Raw genomic sequence first — 20,843 nt, forward strand, 5'->3', positions numbered from 1 at the left:
GAAAAAGAAACGGGTAGTTACGATTGCTTTTTTTTTTTTTTTACTTACCTTGTAATTGCAGAAAAACATACTCGCCTTTCTTCCACTTCCTCCCTCGGCGGCCGCGGCCCGCGCTGTCACTTCCGCTTTGCAATGATTCCTGGGAGATTCAATGCGCCTGCACCGGCCCCGACGTCAGTTCCGGTGCAGGCGCGTCATACCTTGCTAAACAGCTTCTGGGCATGCCCAGAAGCTGTGCAGGGATGATGCTGCAGACCCGGAAGTGACGGCAGGGCCGGCGCAGTGCATCGTGGGACCGAAGAGGACGCAGAAGAGGATCGTGCTGGCTTCAAGCTGCCCACACCTGAGATGGCAGCGCTGGAGAAAATATTTTAAAAGTAAGTATTTCTTCTAAAAGGTAAGTGCGAACCGGGACAGATCAGAGGCTAGCCATTGTGGAATGTACTAGCCCTGACTGTCCCGGGGGTATGCATGTTGAAATTTTTTTGTGGCTGGAACTCCGCTTTAAATAAAAACCCTTGTGGTTTGCGTTTTTGAGAGCAGTTTTCTGGCAGACAAAAAAAACGCTAAATGCCTGTACAAAAATGCTCCATATGAGTGTTTTTTTGCCAAAAGAACTGGCATTTTTTGTAAAGCCCAGTGTGCACAAACCCTAATCCCTTCCTTCCTCTATGCTCAAGAATGTGTCTGTTTCAAAATCTCATTGGACTCATTGGATTGAACTGAAAGCAACTGTCACACTTGGAAATAAAAATTCAATTCTTATCCTGATGTGTTTATGTATGTGAATTGAGCCTAAAAAAAGCACCTGGTAGGGAAGAGACAAGAGCAAGAGCAATTTATAAAACCATCCGACCTGACATAAGTATCATGGATTTATTATACTAGCTTAGTAGATCAAGAGGAATTACTCTTGTAATGCTTGGACTTTACCTTCAAAGCACTTTGAAAAAGCTGCTTATTCATTCTGTGTGTGATCTTAATAATAAAAAATGGAAAATGCTTATTAGGCCAGTATGAGTACCTGAACTTACGGTGTTGCAGCAATATTGCAGGCTGGTGGATGAAGTATATGCAAGGAACACATTTAGGACTCTTTAACACTACGTGCGACGATCTGCATTTTTCCGCACTGGATAAACGCAGGCTACTGCTATAGCACTTTAAAAACAATTACTTCTCTGTCGCTCATTGACAGACGCAGTTTTCATATCGTGATATCAGTAGGGTTATGCTGCCCCCTACAGGAGTAGGACACTAGGCAGAAAACACCTATGGGCAGTCCCAGGGGATATACCCTCTCTTCCTGCTATAGGATGTCAGTTTTAATCTGCCTAGTCAGGACCTAAGTTTCTTGCTGGGATCTCTGGTCCTGGCAAGCTTTTTAGATAATTTTTTTTTTTCTTAGTTTTTTTCTCCGGATTGTTCCTGTGAGATCTACAAGCAATTATGCCGGATCCGGGTGGCGAGCTGGATGTTGAGATCCAGTGGCCACCCCAGCCGGCCAACGAGCACGTGCAGGCCCTAGCTCCGCGCTGGGTCAGCCGCGACATAGTCCCACTGGACGGAGATTGGCCCCGCGAGTTCAACGTCTTGCCAGGTCGCATACGACCGGTCTGAGGCCGAGTCACAGCAGTCCTATTTGGCCGACAGCCCCCCCACTTCGGCGGCGGGGGGTTCTGTCAGGAGTTGACGCCCGCCTGTTCTGGTATGGTGAGTAAATGTTCCCCCCTTTCCTCCTGTTGGGTTTTGGGGTGGACGCGGGCCAACCCCCTGGGACGGTCGGACCTTCACTTTCCCAGGTTCTCCTCTGTCCCATTTTGCACCCCCGCCTATTTGCCCCTCCCCCATCACTACTGGGGATGTTAGGATGTGAAATGTCTACAGGGAGCTGTATCTGGTGTAAAGGGCCGCAATGGGGGGTGGGGAGCGGGGTGCCCCACCGGTGATGGACGGATGTTTGTGTGGGGGGGTCCTACCTGTCTTCCCAGGGCGCATCTGCCAATCGCTTTGTCTGTAAGCCTGGGAGGCCCCCGGGGGTCCCCTTTAACGCCACGGGCCACCATTTTCTTGTGGCTTACATGTACTCTGCATGATGGCGGCCATCTTGGTACACCTAGCTCGTATTTCAGTGCATAGATTCGCTGTGTGAGAGTCCTGGAGGCGTGTATGTGGATGGGATGGAGCCCCTCCCTAGACTCGGGCACACAGATCTGCAGGCATTCTTTTGGAGGAAGATCGCTGCTGACACGTGCTGCTGAACGCACTCTGGGCCTTCTGGTGCATCTTGCTGTGGGTTGGTGAGCCTTAGGGGCGCTCTCTCTTTCTCTCCAAGGGTTCTCTAGGCGCGCTGCCTAACCACTTAAGGGCGCTGTAGTGCGGTGGGTCTTTTTCCTTAAAAAAATAAAATACATTTTTTTTATTTTGTAAAGGGTTCCCCTGGTGTAATATGGACCCTGCTGAACATGTGTCCCCACCTGATCCCCTTGAGGTGGCCGCATGGCCCTCAGGTTCCCAGCAGACTATAAATGCACTTTTGGCTGTCCTGGAGGTGCTAGAAAACGCCCTCCGCCTACCCCGGCCTCATCGGATGCCTCAGAATCTGAGTCTGAATCAGTCACTGCTGGCACAGGTCTCCCTTCCGGGTCTACTGCTTCGCGCCCTGTCTCCTCTGATAGTGAGGGTGACCTTCCTGCCTCTGCTGCCGTGCAAGACAAGGCGCTGGTGGACTCGCTGATTGTGTCTGTACATGATAAATGGAGGATGCAGCTGCGACTGATGCGCAGGTTGCTTTTGGCACTCGCAAATCCTCCAGGGTGACAAAGGTTTTTCCTTATCCCGCATGCTTTGACGATATAACGAAGAAAGAATGGGACCGTCCTAAACGCTCCCCTGGGATGCCTAAGGGGATTGCCAGGCGCTACCTTTTTGAAGAGTCCCTTATTAAAACCTTATTAAAAAGTGGACGGTGCTGCCTACGGTGGATCCGCCGGTCTCCAGACTGAATAAAGCTACTGTGATCCAGGTGGAGGATTCCCCAGTCCTTTAGGGCAGTGGTTCTCAATTCCGGTCCTCGGGACCCACTAACAGGCCAGATTTTAAGTATTACCTTGGGGGATGCAGACTAGAATACTGCAATCACTGAGCAGCAAATGAGATCACCTGTGATGTAATTTAGTTATCTTGCAAACCTGGCCTGTTGGTGGGTCCCGAGGACCGGAATTGAGAACCACTGCTTTAGGGATCCGGTGGATCATAAGGCGGAGTCTGTGTCCCACACTATGTTCTTCCTGGCGGGGTCTGCCTTAAGACTGGTGTTTACCATTGCCCTGGTTTTGCAGACATTAACTGAATGGGCTAAGTTACTACGCTGTGACCTGGAGGGGAGACGCCTTCCCCCTGCCGTTTCAGAACTGCTGGACCAAATGGTGCAAGGGCTGCAATTTGTTTGCGATGCCGCGCTGGATACTGCCCCAATGCTGTGGTGTTTGTCGTTTTCGGCGGTGGTCCTCTGGCGCATGCTGTGGCTGAAGTGCTGGTCTGCAGATCAAACTTCAAAGAAAGCCTTAACTGAGCTCCCTTTTCAGGGGGATCGCCTGTTTGGAGCTACCTCTGATGACATTATCAAAGGTCTCACTGGGGGCACCTTTCTCCTGCAGGCTACCAAGCGTAAGGACCCCCATCGCAGACGGGGACCCTCCTTTTCGACACAAGTTTTTTCGTCCCTCTGGATCAGTCGATAAGGAGAAGCCCTTCAAGGCCCCCTCAGGGGGGTTCCAAGGGACCCTAGTCTGGGAAACAAAAATCGGGTTCCTCCAAACCTGAGGACAAGGCCACTTTGGCCTGAAGGTACGACCCCACCCATATCAAGGGTGGGGGGACGTCTTTGCCGAATCCCGGGCCCGTGGCTCTCCCAGATTCAAGACAAATGGGTACAAGGTCACAGTACCCAGAAAGGAAGGCAAGGTGTGTCCAATCCTGGACCTAAAAGGCGCTGAATTGCTTCGTACGGGTGCAAAAATTCAAGATGGAATCTATTCGCACGGTGGTGGCCTCTCTTCATCAGGGGGACTTTCCGGCCTCCATAGACATCAAAGATGCCAACCTTCACATTCCCATTTAGGCAGGACACCAACGTTTTCTGAGCTTTGCAGTGGAAGAGGGCCATTTTCAGTTTGTGGTATTGCCCTTTGGTCTCGCCTCTGCTCCCCGGGTCTTCACAAAGGTTTTGGCTCTGGTTCTGGCGCTGTTGCGGCAACTGGGATCTTGGTCCTGGGCTACCTGGATGACCTCCTTCTCCGTGCGGAGTCTCCACAGGCTCTGATAACAAATTTTGGAGATCCCCATGAAATCTCTGGCAGAGTTTGGGTAGATTCTGAACCTACACAAGTCGTCCCTGGTTCCCTCCAGGAGACTGGACTATCTGGGCCTGACTTTGGTATCATCCTTAGCCAAGGTGTTTCTTCCTTCGGAAAAACTCCACAAGCTCCAGACAGCGACTCAGCTGTTGCTGTCCAGCAATTAGTCATCCCTTCGGACTTGTATGAGAGTTCTGGGACTGGTGGTGGCATCCTTCGAGGCGGTACCTTTCGCTCAATTTCATACGAGGACCCTCCAGAAGGAGATCCTTCTCAAATGTAACAAGAATCCCAATTCCCTGGACAATCAGATCCAGCTGAGTGAGCGGACCAGGGAGTCCCTGATATGGTGGCTTCGGTCTCCAATGCTCATTCAAGGAAAATCCTTTCTTTCGATCTATTGGACGATTGTCACCACAGATGCCAGTCTATCCGGGTGGGGGAGGGGTTCTCAGCAGGTTTTCTGCTCAAGGAGTCTGGTCCCTGGAAGAATCCAGGTTGCCGATAAATGTACTGGAACTGAGAGCGATCAGGCTTTGTCTGGCTCACTGGACCGAGCATCTTCGGGGTTGTCCAATGCGCATTCAATCGGACAATGCCACAGCTGTCGCTTATGTCAATCACCAATGGGGCACCAAAAGTGCCTTTGCGGCCTTGGAAGTGGCCGGCATCCTCCAATGAGCAGGACGCTTTGTTTCAGCTCTCTCCGCTGTTCACATTCCAGGCGTGGAAAATTGGCAGGCAGATTTCCTCAGTCGACAGTCCTTGGATCAAGGAGAATGGTCTCTCCATCCGGAGGTGTTCCGCCAGCTGTGCCTACGTTGGGGCACCCCAGCTGTGGATCTGTTGGCGTCCTGGATCAACAGAAAAGTGCAGCAGTTTGTAGCCTGCTCCCGGGATCCTCTGGCAGGCGCCACAGACACGCTGGTGGCCCCATGGGGGCAGTATCAGCTGCTGTATGCCTTTCCTCCTCTCAAGTTGCTACTGAGACTTCTTCGCAGGATAGATGCGGAAGGAATTCCAGTCATTCTTGTGGCTCCTGACTGGCTTCGTCAGGCCTGGTACGCCGACTTGGTCAGGGTAGTCGCAGACGCTCTATGGAGACTTCCTCTCAGGGAGGATCTACTTTCTCAGGGGCCAATCTTCCATCCTGCTTTACGGTTGCTGGCTTTGACGGCTTGGCTGTTGAAAACAAGGTGCTAAAGGAAAGGGGATTGTCTACTTCAGTTATTCCTACTCTGCTTAAAGTGAGGAAATTGACTTCTAGGAAGATGGGTGGCTTGGATCTTGGCCTTCCTTCAACGGGGAGTTGAGCAGAAGCTGGCTTTGAGTACTATCAAGGGTCAGGTCTCGGACTTGGCGATTTTCTTCCAGAGGCCACTGGCCACTCATTCCCTGGTGCGTAATTTCATCCAGGGGGTTCGGCACCTAGTACCTCCGGTGCACCCTTCATTGCCATCCTGAAACCTTAATTTGGTTTTGTCGGTTCTCTATTAGGGAGATTCCCCTGCTTACCTTATCCCAAAAGGTGGCCTTCTTTGTGGCTGTTACTTCTGCGCACAGGGTGTCAGAACTGGCTGTGTTGTCCTGTCGTTCCCCCCTATCTGGTGGTTCATATGGATAAAGTGGTTCTTCGTCCAGATCCGTACTTCCTTCCAGTTGGTTTCCACCTTTCCAGGTGGTTTCCAGTTTTCACTTGAATGAAGATATCGTTTTGCCTTCCTTGTGTCCTAAGCCAAACCATCCTAAGGAATTTGCACTGCACACTTTGGATGTGGTTCGGTAATCAGGGTGTACCTGGTAACTACTGACTCTTTTTTCGTAAGTCAGATTTGCTCTTTGTGATCACGGATGGCCCTAGAAAAGGGTTGCCTGAGTCTCCTGCAAATCTTTCCAGATGGATCAGGCAGATGGTGGTACAGGCTTATTCGATTATGGGTCAGGTTCCTCCGTTCCCTGTTAAGGCGCACTCTTCTCGGGCACATATTGCTTCCTGGGCTTTTCGCTTTTACAGGCATCTGTACTTCAGGTTTGCAAGGTGGCTACCTGGTCGTCTGTTCATACCTTTACAAAGTTTTATAAAGTTGATGTGCTGGCATCTGCGGACGCCACTTTTGGCCGCAAAGTGTTGCAGGCTGCTGTTTGAGGGATGTAATACAAAAACAAAGAAAGGGCGCACCAGCCTAGCGCATTATCCTCAGCGAGTTTATTAGATAAAAGTTAAAATCAGTTACTCACAAACATTCGTGAAGTACAGACACATCAATCCCATAAAGCCGCCTCATAGCAGAGGTCCAACGTCTTTACTGGAAGCAGAGGGCTGACGCGTTTCGAGGCCGTGCCTCTTCCTCAGAGCTGTTTGAGGGAGCCTTTGGTCTACCTTGGGGGTTCTGTTTGTTTTCAGGTGGGTGGGTCTCATCTTCTTGTTCCGATGAGTCCTATGTTTCCTGGGTGGCTATGTTTTAGACTTGTGGACTGTTTGTTTTTTTGCTGTCCCACCCCTCAATTATGGCACTGCTTTGGGACGTCCCTACTGATATCAAGATATGAGAACTGTTTGTCAATGAGCGACAGAGAAAACTGGATTTTTGACTTACCGTAAAATCCTTTTCTCTTAGGCTCATTTACAGATGCAGTACCCGCCCCTCTATTTTTGAGTTGGGTTGGTATGATTTCTCTGACACTGCTTTGATACATAACTGACATCCTATAGCAGGAACAGTGGCGGCGGTGTAGCCAGAACTTTTTTCTGCCTAGTGTCCTACTCCTGTAGGGGGCAGCATAACCCTACTGATATCAAGATGTGAGAACTGCGTCTGTCAATGAGCTTAAGAGAAAAGGATTTTGCGGTAAGTCAAAAATCCAGTTTTTTTTTATGTGGCCTGTTCACATGATCATTGTTCCGCAACATGCTAGATGGCACTGCATGGCAGGGCAATGCACTTTTCTGCTGTGCAGCGATATGAGTGATGTCACTATGTTACATTTCAAATAAAGTTGAAGAAAAAAAAAGCAGTGACGTGCTGAAATGCGCTAAAACGCACTAGTCTGCTGATAAAATACTGCATTTTACCATGCAGTTTAGTGAGAAAATAGCCTTAACGTATATGTATAGCCACTTTTTTTTTTTTTCTTGTTTGTGGTTTTCTAAGAGTAGGAAAGGTGTTGAATCCCTGTCAAGTTTTTAGAGTTGTATCAAAAAAAGGTGAGTGGAAATCTGAAACCTTGGTTCTGCAGATAAATATTACTCACTTTATGGAGATTTCCTATCGCTTCCTTCTTTCATTTGGCACAGGAAGTGAAGGGAAATCTCGCAAATGGGGCACATACAGCAAAAAAAAAAAAAAAAAAAAATGACAGGTTTTAAGCCTCAAGGAACACCTAGATCAGAACTTTTTATGTCACAGATAGATATGTGCACCATAACCACTTTTTATTAACTTATGATTTAGTAAATTTATGTCTGTTAAAATGATGCAATAGTGCAACACACTTAAAGCAGTAGTCAAGTCTATACTGTCTTGTTAAAAAAAAAAAAATGGGTCCCCCCGCAGCTTCAAGTCCTAATGTACTAGTATTTATTGCATACTAGTGCATTATGACAGACTTGCCTAAAAATACAGCCTTCTAGCGCTGCACTCTCACCATTCTCCCTTATCCCTGGCAGCTTCCATCTTCACCCGATCTTTCTACCAGGTTTTTTTTTTTTTTTTTTTAAATATTTGTATTGAATAAACTGAAAGAAAATACACAAGCTAACAAACTAGGGTGGTGCCCCCATAGAAATATGGAAAAACAAGATGTTGACAATTGAAGAGCCGAGTATCCAGTATATCAAGGCACATTACTAAGCAATAAAGGGGACAAGAGAAAAGGGTGGGGGGGGGGGGGAGATGAATAGGCAATAGGGGGGACATGGAACTCAAGACCCAAAAAGTCTCAGACAATCAAGTAGTATTATGGTGAATATGTGTAAATTCCGCGCTAATGAATGATGTTGAAACTTAAAAAAAGTGAAAATAAAAGCTAACAGCTGCACATAGGAATCATAGAAAAAAATCCCATAAAGTATCTAGTAGTAATATGTGCTGCGCTAAAAAAAATGAACCTTTACATGTGATTAAGATAACACACAATGTGACATTTGTGCAAAAAATTATTTAAATTAATAAATACAATAGCAACAACCAGATAATTGCGGTGAAAAAATAAATTCCTTAAACATATATAGTGTCCAATATATAAAACAACTAAGTCCATGCAATAAAGAATGGAAAAAATCTGTGTCCAAAACAGAAATCCTCAGTGATATAATATAGTGAATTAAATGAAAGATTCAAGAAGCCACAAGTCCCAGTAGCTATCACATCCACAAGGTTTGTTGAAGATGAAGAAACACCAATGTGCAGGTCACCATGTAGTTAAATAGGTTGGCAGCTTACCAGATCAAATGGGTCACTCAAATTAATGAGTAGACCCATATGAGCTTTTGGATGGTAATACCAGGAACGGCCACAGGGTGTCGCCTCACCAATTCAGATCAGGTATCCATATGGCATATATAAGAAAATTGATGACAGGGACATAGCGTAATTCCATAAAATACAATCCGTTTATTTAGTTAAAAGATATCAAACTCACATTTGGATGAGTATCACAGGCATGAAAAAAGCAGTGAGCCAACGTTTAGAAGAGAACGAACATCTTCTGAAGTTTGGCAGATCGTGGAAGCCGGCTGTTGGGGGCGTGGTTGCGTCATGTCTGGCTCACCCAAACGGTTTCGTCATACGCTTGACGTCATCAGGGGTGTGGTTGTCAGACGTGACTCCACGCCTATATAACCCCATGATTGGACAGCGGGCGGAGCCACGCACGTATCCCATAGTATAGCTGAGAAGGGCGGATGTGAGCACCGCGATTGACTCGCAAAGGAGGGCGGAAGTGATCGAGGAAGAGCGGATGTATTCATCCGATGTCCTATTGCGCCACTGCACATTTAAGGTTATTAGTCTTATCGCAGTGTAAGTCAAAATATTTAATAAATATATGCATATAAAGAAAAAAAGAAATCTAAAAATGGTGATACCAATTTAATAGTACAAAAAAAAAAAAGGTTAACACAGTGACAACACCATCTAGTGGTCAAAAATAGGCACTCCATTAAAACTGGTGAGCAAGAAAAAGGGGATTTTTATAGGTCAATCGAGGTGCTGAAACCCGACCGTATACATACATAATTTTTATTTGTATAAAACCTGGAGATGTTTATTCCAACACGTTGGTATTATACATAGATTTTGATCCATATCCACAGTGATAAAATACAGTAAATACAAAATGGACAAAAATAGTTTTTAAAACTTTAAAAAACATCCATATTATATTTTAAAATGTATTATGTTTTAAAATGTATAAAAAGGGGAACTCTAACTATTATTAATAAAACAATTTTCGTCCCATTCGACATTCAAGCCAAATGGAACGTAAGTATTTAAACAGAAAATCCATCGGGTCTCGGCACGTGAAATTTCTCTTTTGCCATTGGAACCCCTCCAATGTGGGGTATACCTGTCTATGGCTGTGAAAAAAGCATTTTTCTGATTTTTATGATGGTATAGGCTGTAATGTTTGGACACGCTGTGTCCGGGGAAACCGTTTTTTTATATTCCCCACATGTTCACCAAGGCGAATCTGAAGAGCCCTGGTAGTGCGTCCTATATATTGTTTCCCGCACTTGCATTGTATCAAATACACAACATTCCTAGTCCTGCAGGTAATAAAGGAATTGATCTAATATTCCCTCCCAGTTTGTGCTGAGGTGAATTTTTAAATTTTCCTCCCTTTGAAAGTGTTAATGGCACAACTATTGCATTTATGACAAGGATAATAGCCTTTTAGATCGGCAAAAAATGTAGGTTTTCTTGGCAAATCGATCACATTACGGGATCATGTAGTATTAAGAGCATAGAGATCCCAATCATCCCAAATAACATAGAACCGAGTAATACCATTGTGAACAGTAGCCGTTAAGAATTCCATCCTCCAAATCTCCGAAAGCAGCTGCAAAAAAGAGGCCTATCAGGAGGCATCTGCTGAAGCCAACAGAGCAGAATAGCCCTTCTAGCAGCTAAGAGGAGATATGAAATCAGTCAATTAGTAGGTTTGAAGATACCAAAGAACAGAAGTCCCAACAAGTAACGCACAGGATCCAACGGGAAATGTTATCCCGTAACAGATAGTATCAATGACATAACCATAGTCCAAAAAGGTTGTATATCAGGGCATTGCCAAAAAATGATATAACGCCAACACTTGGCGAAGCAGGATGGATAAATTTTATGTAGGCGAGCCGGGGTTCTGTACCAAAATAGCAACATTTTCAAAGTAGTCTCTCTCTGCACCACGCATCTGGAAGACTTAAATGCAGAAGTCCAAATTTTGCTTCACATTTGCAGAGTTTTGGGTCATTGCAGCAACTCCGACCATTTGCGCATATGAGGGTGGGAGTTCTCGGCCAATGGAAAAGCATCATGAAGGATGTTATAAATAGAGGACACCAAATGTCTCTGATGAGGTCTACGGGCACTCAAGTATTCAAAGGCTGTAGGTTTCTCCAAGGTCAAGGACACTGACATTGATCTGAAAAAATGGCAGATTTGCAAGTAAAAATAAAAAGTGTGCTTAGGAATGGCAAACTTGTCACGCAGCGTTTCAAAGGAAAATAGGGTTCGAGAAACCGTGTGAACCAAATTACGGAGCTGAAAAACCTGAGACCAGGACCACACTCTGCCAATTTGCAGGCTGTCTGGCAACTGGCTTTCTACCAGGATTGCGATCTTCTGCGGCTTTTTTGGCTGTGCCGGGGTTAACGTCACTCCCGCGCATGCGCACTGGAGTCACATCACAGTGGTTCACGGAGTGGGCCATAAATGTGGTCTGAGCTGTGCATGTGCGGCTTGGATCACATTACTCGCTGACAGGCAGGAGGGCATTTTATATAAACCTCTGACGAAGTCCTACGACGATACGCGTAAGGGTGTGTCTACACGGCTCACGATACCAGTGCAGGACACTGTCACCGCTTCCAGATCTCGGACACACTGCGGGTCGGTGAAGCCGATCGGGAGAGGCAAGTGATCATGAGGTTTTGCTGATGACCATTTGTTATGCAATTCGTTTATTTATGCCATGTGAGTGCATTGTATGAAGGGGGGGTTTCTGTTTAAGGGATCAATAAAAGTTTACAGAGTTACACTATGTGCAATCCTTCCCTTTCTTCTATGGCTCTTTTTGATTGGCTAATATACATCCATCTGGAGTAATCCTGTTCGAGCTGCCATCTCTGAGTACCAGGGCTATATGTGAGGAAGGTGTCCTTTTTAATGGTGATTCATCCAGGCTTGATATCATCATCATGTTGATGGGCTTGTGACAATTTGATTTCTGGTGAGTGCAACTCTTAAGGGGAGAGGAATTCACTAGGTGAGGTGACGGCTTCACATTCAGTTTCAGCTTTTTGCACCTGTGGTTGATTTCACCATTTAGAGACTATTCATCTTCTTCTTTCCTGGCTCATGTTATGGACTTTTCTTACATGGACTTTTTATTTTAATCATTTATTTTTCAGCGCTGCTAACGCTGAGCTTCTTTAAGGGAAATTGGCATCTTTTTATAATTTATATAAACCTGCCTGTCACCGAGTTTTGTAATTACTGACTTTACTACACCTTTAAAAGGAGGTTTTAAGCCATCTCTACTCCTCTTCAAAACCAAAAAGAAAAGTTTTTATTTTACATACACTACGCTTACCAATTCCTAATTGGCATGGCTGCAATAGCTTTTTTTGTGGGGGGGGGGGGGGCTTTTTTGTTTTGTATTCACTTGATTTGACCACCAGTAAATATGATTTTTCAACAGAACAATCTTTCCTGCAGATGTAGCAGTTAAGGGGTTGAGACAAACCATTTAACTTTAACACAGGTGCTTAGGTGGTCAGCTTTTACTGTATAGATTTATGTAAAACATTTTACAGGAACAAAACTGTTGCTGTTACTGCCTATATAAAGATGAATGTGATAAATAACCGCGCTAAGCTAATTGACTGAGCAGCAGCTTGAAGTGTGACAAACACTTAAACAGAAAATAAATATATATATATATATATATATATATATATATATATATATATATATATATATATATGTATGTATGTATGTATATATATATAAGCCGCGCTAAATGAATCCGTGCTATAACACACAAAATATAAGTATAATGAAAAAGAGTCCCAAAAGTCCTAGAGTCTCTATAATATGTATATAATATATAAAGAATTAACTGGAGTTTGACTTTAATTTATTAGTGTATCTAAATCTTCTAATGCATTGAACACTCCCCTCCCCCCAGACTGACAGTGCTGCCGTTCAAAGGTGTCTCTGTTGCTCCTTCATCCAGAATCTAGGCACTCTAATGCAGGAGTTGTTACTGGGCAGATCAACAGGTGAAAACAGAGGGGGGAAAAGCCTAAAAAAGAAAACTATAGTGATTGGTAGGCTGCAATATAATACATTTTTAGTTTTGGGTTTAATACTGTAATGGTTGGCTTACTAGGCACAAAACGGGCTGTGTGTATGGCAGCCATTTTGCTCAGGCCACAAGTTTTCTATATCATTTTCTCATAAGGCATATCACAGTGATCTTTTCCTCTCCTTCTTCCTTTCAGTTCATTAGTTCACCTTAGCTGCTTCACTCACTAGAAAGTTAACAGACATTGGGTCTCGAATACCTTAGTTGGAATACACATCTGTCTCTTGGTAGAATTCATCATCCCAGCATATTTCAGACCTTTTGAAATAATGACAATATAGCAATAATAAAGTCATATTCACCTTCATCGGTTATTGGGTAGTATTTGGAGCCCAAACATCCTATAGTAGACATTATGGGGAACCCCTTCACCTCCTAGGTAAAGTGGACATTTGAGACCTGTCATATTTACTGTATATTTATGTTGAAGCAAACTTCACGCTGGACAATAATCTGCCCCTTAGCAGACTGTAAACTGTATGTATTCAGAGATATTAAAGCACATAGAAAACTGTTTCTGGGACTTGGTCATAAATGTGGAGACATCCAAGCAACTACCCATTGGACCGGATGATTGTTCAGAGGGTCTCTGTTAACATCACCCTAGATGTGAAGCAAAGTGGAATGCAACCACATTGTGACAGCTCTCCTATACTATCAAGCAAAAGACCTTTCAAGTTTTGAGAACCAGTAGATCACTTTTCTCAGGGACTGAAATCTACTAAAACAGGACTTGCAATACTTTTTCATTTTTCACCCCTTTATCTTCTGTGATTGTTGTCTGTTTCTTTGTAATATCTTTTTTTTTTTGTACATGTTTTATTTGCACCTTTTTTTACCTTTTCATTATTAAACTATATTCTGAAAAGTGTTAAAACAAATGTGCTAAAGCAATCTAAATAAATCTTTATAGCTTGAAGAGAGCTACTGTAGTGTAACTTTCTGAATATATCTGTCTGTGGTGACAGCGTGTTTACAGAAGTTTATTTTACATAATTGTTATTGCTAAGCTTGTGAAGTTTTCCTGCTTTTTGGTAACGCAGGTAGTGGCAGTTTATAGGGTCAATTGCTTAATAAAACAGAGCTCCACCCAAGAGGGATAGCTCTAACTTCTGGGCGGCCATGGCGAGATCACCCAGAAGTTCGGCCCCCTTCTCCTTTCCCTGCTGCCGGACCATTCAGAAAGTGCAGCACGCTTCTTGCATGCGCAGTAGGAAACTATAAAGCCCCAAGATTTCACTGCTGGTTACCCTTGGAGGCAATGGCAACAGCAGCACCTGAGCACCCGAGAGCCGATGGAAAAATCGGCTGGGGTAAAGGCATCGTGGGATCCCTGAACAGGTAAGTGTCCTAATATTAAAAGTCAGCAGCTACAGTATTTGTAGCTTCTGACTTTTTTTTTTATTTTTTCTGAAGGAGCCTGGAGCTCCTCTTTTAAAGGAGTTGTAAAGGCAGAAGTTTTTTTTTTTTTTTTTTATCCTAATGCATTCTATGCAATAAGATAAAAAGCCTTCTGTGTGTAGCAGCCACCCCAGCACCCACTAATACTAATCTGAGCTTAATCTATCCAGCGATGTCCACGGGTCCCTGCGCCATCCGGCACTCTCCCTTCTGACTGGCTGAGACACCGCAGCGGTGGCATTGGCTCCCGCTGCTCTCAATCAAAGTAATTTAGTCAATCGCCGAATGGCACCTCCGTGTCTGAATTGACAAGCAAGCAAGCTGCTTGCTGTGGGGACACTCAAAAGGAAGGAGAGGCCGGGAGCACCAAAGAGGGACCCGATCCGGGCTGCGCTGTGCAACACCACTTCACAGAAGAGGTGTAGAACATGTTTGTTATTTAAAAAAAGAAGAAAACACAAGACTTTACATTCACTTTAACTTAACCCAGTTACATTCACTCTGTCTGTTGGTACTTAGATTGTGGTCCCACAACCTGTAAAATCTTTGTGCAGGGCGCAGCTAGGAGTGTAATTGTTTTGTGAGGTTGACCAGTCCTTTGTCACAAGTTGGTGAGAAGGGCAGTGGTCTGGCTCCGCATTTCGTCAAAAATACCACTTTAACATTGTTCAACCACTTAAGGACCGCCCACCGTAGATTTACTGCGGCAGGCAGCCCCTCCTGCGCGAACCGACGTAGCCCTACACTGCTGGCATGCTCCCGCCCCCACTCGGCAGTGGGGATTCCAGCTATTGTTAAAACAGCTGACCGTTTTTCTCTCTGGAGATATATCGGAGCGCCTGTGATCTTTCTATATAGGATGACAGGTCTCTGTGATCATTGCAAAAGCCCCTCCCTCTCACAGTTAGAATCACTCCCCTAGGCTTACATTTAACCCACTGATCACCCACTGTGTTAACCCTTTCCCTGCCAGTGTCATTATTACAGTAACCGTGCATATTTTTAGCATATTTTTAGCACTGATTGATGTAGTAATGTCACTGGTCCCCCCAAAAGTGTAAAATTTTTGTTTATAGCGCAAAAAATAAAAATCGCAGAGGTGATCAAATACCACCAAAAGAAAGCTCTATTTGTGGGCAAAAAAAGGGCATCAATTTTATATGGGGACAGCGTCGCACGACCGTGCAATTTTCCATTAAAGTAACGCAGTGCCGAATCGCAAAAAAATGGCCAGGTCATTAAGGGGGTAAAACCGTCTGGTCCAGAACTGGTTAACCTTGCCTATCTGAGTAATATTTGTATTAGCTCACAACCTCACAAAGTCCTAATTTAAAACACTTTAAGAAGTCTAATATACTCATTTACATATATACACTTAGGCCTCATTCACACTGGTGCTGTCAAACCTGTATTTATGTGCATTTAGAGGGCATTTCTAAATGCATATTAATGCATGTCATTATTTTTCAATAGTGCCATTCACACTCAGTTTACCTTGCATTGCAGGTGCATTAGGTATAGCTCCATTAAGGGGGAAAAAAGGATTCGATAAAACGCTCTAAATGCGACTGAAGTAGTTGAACGATGGAAAATTTTGCAACACGTTCCGTTAGACAGAAGTAAATTTACAGTCAGCTTATGTCAAACAAGAAAGTGCACACTCTAAGTGAAAATTAGTTAGTCGGACAGGGACTTTCGATTAGTGTATGGTCAGCTTTTACAAAGTACAGTGCAGTTTATTAACTAGCAATTTTATTTCTGCGTGAGAGAACTATTTCATATTCTAAACCTAGCACTCAAGTAGAGCAATCCAAACCTCAGCACTTTAATTCTTTTCATCTCATTCTCAAATAGCATCCTTAAAGGCTCAGGACAGATATGATTGTTTTGCGTAATATCTGTCAAATGGGGTGCATGCTACATTCTTATCTGAGATTCTCTACCAGATATTGAAACTGCCAGCTTTTTAATGGCCACAGCAAGCTAAGCATGGCAAGTTCTCTCGAGCCTCATCATACACCTAAACTGTTACTAAACCCATGACCCTGCATTCACTATATCTGGTCCCCCACACACAGAAGATGAAAATGCAATTATTTTAGTAAATTTAAACTGCTAAATACCTTTTCTCATCAGCAGTATATAGCAGTCTTGTAACTTCTATCCGTTCCTGGTAAAGCTTGTAGGAGGGGGTTTCATACTGCACTGAGTTGCCCTTTCAAGATCCAGGACCCCTGACCTTCTGTATGGACAGTGCTGATTGGCCCTGTGCTAATCACTTGCACTTTCCTAAGAAAAAAAAAAATATGCAGAGTGATTCCAAAGGCTGTCTTATCCAGACATGTTCTGGAGTCAGTGGAAGAGGAGGATCTATGCATACAAGATCAAACAGCCTTTTACACAATGCAGAGAATGAACCCCTTAGGTTTCACAGTATAACACGCATGCTTTATACACACCAGTCTCACCAAAATAATTAAGTCAGCAGCTACAAATACTGTGGCTGCTGGCTTCTTAAATATGGACACTTACCTGCGTATCCAGCACTATCCTCACCCAAATCTTTAATAAGGGAAACCGGCAGTGAAGCCTTGCAGCTTTACAGCCAGCTCCCAACTGCATATGCGCGAGCTGCACTGTGCTTTGTGATTGGTTCCACAGTCACACATCAGTTTGCAGAAGGGTGCAGGAGAAGGAGGGGGGCTGAACTTACTCTCCGATTGTAACGGCGATCTGAACAGAGGTGCCCCCCCCCCAAAAAAAGTGTCAAATGTAAAGGAGATGGGAGGAGGAAGAGCAGAACTTCCCCTTTTGGGTGAAGTTCTACTTTAAGTAGTCAGAAAATATAGACCTAATAGGTTCAATTGCCTCTTTGGAACTTTTAGGCATTTTGACTTTCACCTTTTAGTATTGTTAACTTTTTCTTTAATTCTTCATATTAGCTGCTATAGTTTTGATAATCTAGGTACGGTTTGAAACTTCTGACAGGTTTTTTTTTTTGCTGTCTGTGTACCGTTGGGGAGCCTGTCCCAAAGATGCAACAGAAACTTAGGGAATTTCCTCTCTAAGGCTCCATGTACACGAGACGTTAGAAAAAACGTCCTGCAAAGCTATTTCTGACGCCGGGAAAAAGCAGCTGTTAAACGTGCTTTTAGTAGCTTTTTCCATTTGTGTTATTGCACGTTTGGCCACGTTGCTTTTAGCAGCGTTTTTCTGCCTCCATTCAAAATCAATGGTTCCCTATGGGAGCCTATTGATTTGAATGGAAGTCGCATGGGGAAAAAAAACTGCGTGGGGGTCCCCCCCAGGTTCCAAACCAGGCCCTTCGGGTCCGGTATGGAAAAAACGGCGTGGGATCCCCCCCAAAATCCATACCAGACCCTTATCCGAGCATGCAGCCCGGCAGGCCAGGTAAGGGGAGGGGACGAGCGAGCGGCCCCACCCCCCCTGGACCACACCAGGCCACATGCCCTCAACATGGGGGGGGTGTTGGTGCTTTGGGGCAGGGGGAGCTCTGCACCCCCCACCTCAAAGCACCTTGCCCCCATGTTGAGGACAAGGGCCTCATCCCCACAACCCTGGCCGGTGGTTGTGGGGGTCTGCGGGCAGGGGGCTCATCGGAATCTGGAAGCCCCCTTTAACAAGGGGACCCCCCAGATCCCGGACCCCCTCCCTATGTGAATGGGTATGGGGTACACTGTACCCCTACTCATTCACCACATAAAAGGCAGTGTATGGAAATAACGACAGGAGACGTTTTGGAAAGTTTATTAAAAATCTTCATCCGGCTCTTCTTGTCTTCTCCTCTCCAATCTTCTGCTCTTTTGCTGTCCGCTCTTCTTGTCTTCTCCTCTCCGGGGTCTTCTGCTCTTTTGCTGTCGGCTCTACTTCTTCCCCCGGTCCTCCCCCGACGTCTCCGGTGATTATGCCGGTCTCCGGTCTCTGCAGCTTATTATATAGCCATTAGGGGTGTGGCCCCGATGACGTCATCGGGAGGCCCCGCCCCCTCATGTCACAGATGACGTCATCTGTGACATGAGGGGTCGGGGCCTCCCGATGACGTCATCGGGGCCACGCCCCTAATGGCTATATAATAAGCTGCAAAGACCGGCATAATCATCAGAGACGTCGTCGTCGGAGGACCGGGGGAAGAAGAAGAGCTGACAGCAAAAGAGCAGAAGACCGGAGAGGGGACTGCAGAAGAGCTGACAGCAAAAGAGCAGAAGACCCCGGAGAGGAGAAGACAAGAAGAGCGGACAGCAAAAGAGCAGAAGATTGGAGAGGAGAAGACAAGAAGAGCCGGATGAAGATTTTTAATTAACTTTCCAAAACGTCTCCTGTTGTTTTTTCCATACACTGCCTTTTATGTGGTGAATGAGTAGGGGTACAGTGTACCCCATACCCATTCACATAGGGAGGGGGTCCGGGATCTGGGGGGTCCCCTTGTTAAAGGGGGCTTCCAGATTCCGATGAGCCCCCTGCCCGCAGACCCCCACAACCACCGGCCAGGGTTGTGGGGATGAGGCCCTTGTCCTCATCAACATGGGGGCAAGGTGCTTGGAGGGGGGGCTGCAAAGCACCAACACCCCCCCATGTTGAGGGCATGTGGCCTGGTGTGGTCCAGGGGGGGTGGGGCCGCTCGCTCGTCCCCTCCCCTTTCCTGGCCTGCCGGACTGCATGCTCGGATTAGGGTCTGGTATGGATTTTGGGGGGGACCCCACGCCGTTTTTTCGGCGCGGGGCTACCCTCAAATTCCATACCGGACCCGAAGGGCCTGGTTTGGAACCTGGGGGGACCCTACGCAGTTTTTTTCCCCATTTTTGGCGTGGAGTTCCCCCTCAAGATTCTCACAGTGCAGGTCGCGCCGCAAGTCGGATCCGACTTGAGGTGCGACTTCCATTCAAATCAATAGGCTCCCATAGGGAACCATTGATTTTGAATGGAAGAAAAAAAACTTATAACGTGGCTGAACGTAGGTTCATCACGTTCAGTCACGTTTAGTCACGTTCGACCGCGTTTCTGCGTTTGAAACGCCGGGAAACACACGTTCGAACGCAAATAATTGCGTTCTAAAAAAAGTCCCTGAACGCAACTGCCTGCAAATGACTGTAAACGACCATGTGTACATGGACAGATAAGATAACATGGAGCTGCGTTCAGGGGCTTCTGAAAAAAAACGCCCAACTGCTCCTTAACGGCCATTTTCAGCGTCCCGTGTACATGGAGCCTAACACATTTGTTTCTGCAACGTTTTGTTCTGTGGACAATTGTAAAATGTTAGTATTTTCCCATATTTTCTTTTTCAGTAACGGTGGTCATCGGTATTTGTAGAAGGGGTGATATCCCCAGTTGGGACACCAACAGCAATAAAAGCTTGGCAGTATCTAACCTTTCTCCACTATAGCAAAAAGATTTTGCATGGGTTTACCACGGAGACCCTTTTTCTAGACTGGAAGCTTCATGTATAGTAGGCAAGTGGGGGAATCCTATTCACGGTGACCCCTCATGGCATACAGCATAACTGGTGTTTCTTTTTCATCCTGGGCTACCCGTTACAATATCCTTTGTAATACCTTGAGCAGTATGTTGTGGTGTTATGGGTTTATAGCTCATGCTGTATGCAGTCCACTAATTGTGCATAATACTGTACAATTTTTCTGAATATATCCTTGTACTGTATTTGATCCTTTTTGTTCTCTCGATTTGAAAATACTAATAAAAATACAAAAAAAAATATTTTGCATGGAGATGTACTAAACCAAATGTAATAAATCTGTTTTCCTAAATCAAATGTTAAGCCAGCCATTCATAAAAGAGATAGCACTTACAGTATTATAGAATTGAATTAAATTTTTGGTTAAATGCCATATGAAGATATACCTACCAGTGGAAAATGTGTCTGTGTATTTTTTATATATTTTTTTTAGCTTGAACATTTTTGCTGGCATATGGATCTTTCTTGTTATGTATTGTAATTCTGACATTGATTTGTGTCAGCTGAAGTACAGCCCCAGATGCTGGTGTAAAGAAATGATTACCTTTTGACTTCTTGTTACAGCATATTGGCTCCTTAAACTAATCCTATGCTTTTCTGACATCAGCAGTTGTATATGAGGTGTAATGGGCTAATGTACCAAAAAAAGCCATCTTGTTTTTAAAAAGATGCCAAACATTTAACCCTTTACACTCCTAAACTCAAAAGCTTGATAACTGATAAAGCATAGGTTCCCTGACCAAAAACAATTATTGTATTACATTCTTCCTATTTTTGAACCTGTAGCCAGTGGGTAGGTTCAATATTCTGCAATGACATGGTCATTCCTGTCAGCGGTCCTGGAGGTTGTGTGTGAATTGGATGAATAGGAACGGGCATGGGTTTGATCTCTTGTCTGCTGCTGTTCGTATGCTTCCACGCTATGAGATTTTTTTGCGTGTGGACCTAAAATGAGTATGATTATTATATTGTTAACTCTGTGAGGAGCTGGACAGAACAACTTT

The 20,843-nt window shown here is 45.0% G+C and overlaps 1 protein-coding gene across 3 annotated transcripts in view; it reads left to right on the top strand.

The window, feature by feature from the left end:
• Positions 1 to 20,843, top strand: part of UGGT2 (UDP-glucose glycoprotein glucosyltransferase 2) — a gene marked incomplete at its 5' end in the record, with an annotated part of 753,177 nt that overhangs the window by 137,391 nt on the left and 594,943 nt on the right. The window lies entirely within an intron of this gene.

Source organism: Pelophylax lessonae (genome assembly GCF_965119305.1).
Source record: "Pelophylax lessonae genome assembly, chromosome: 2".
NCBI lineage: Eukaryota > Metazoa > Chordata > Amphibia > Anura > Ranidae > Pelophylax > Pelophylax lessonae.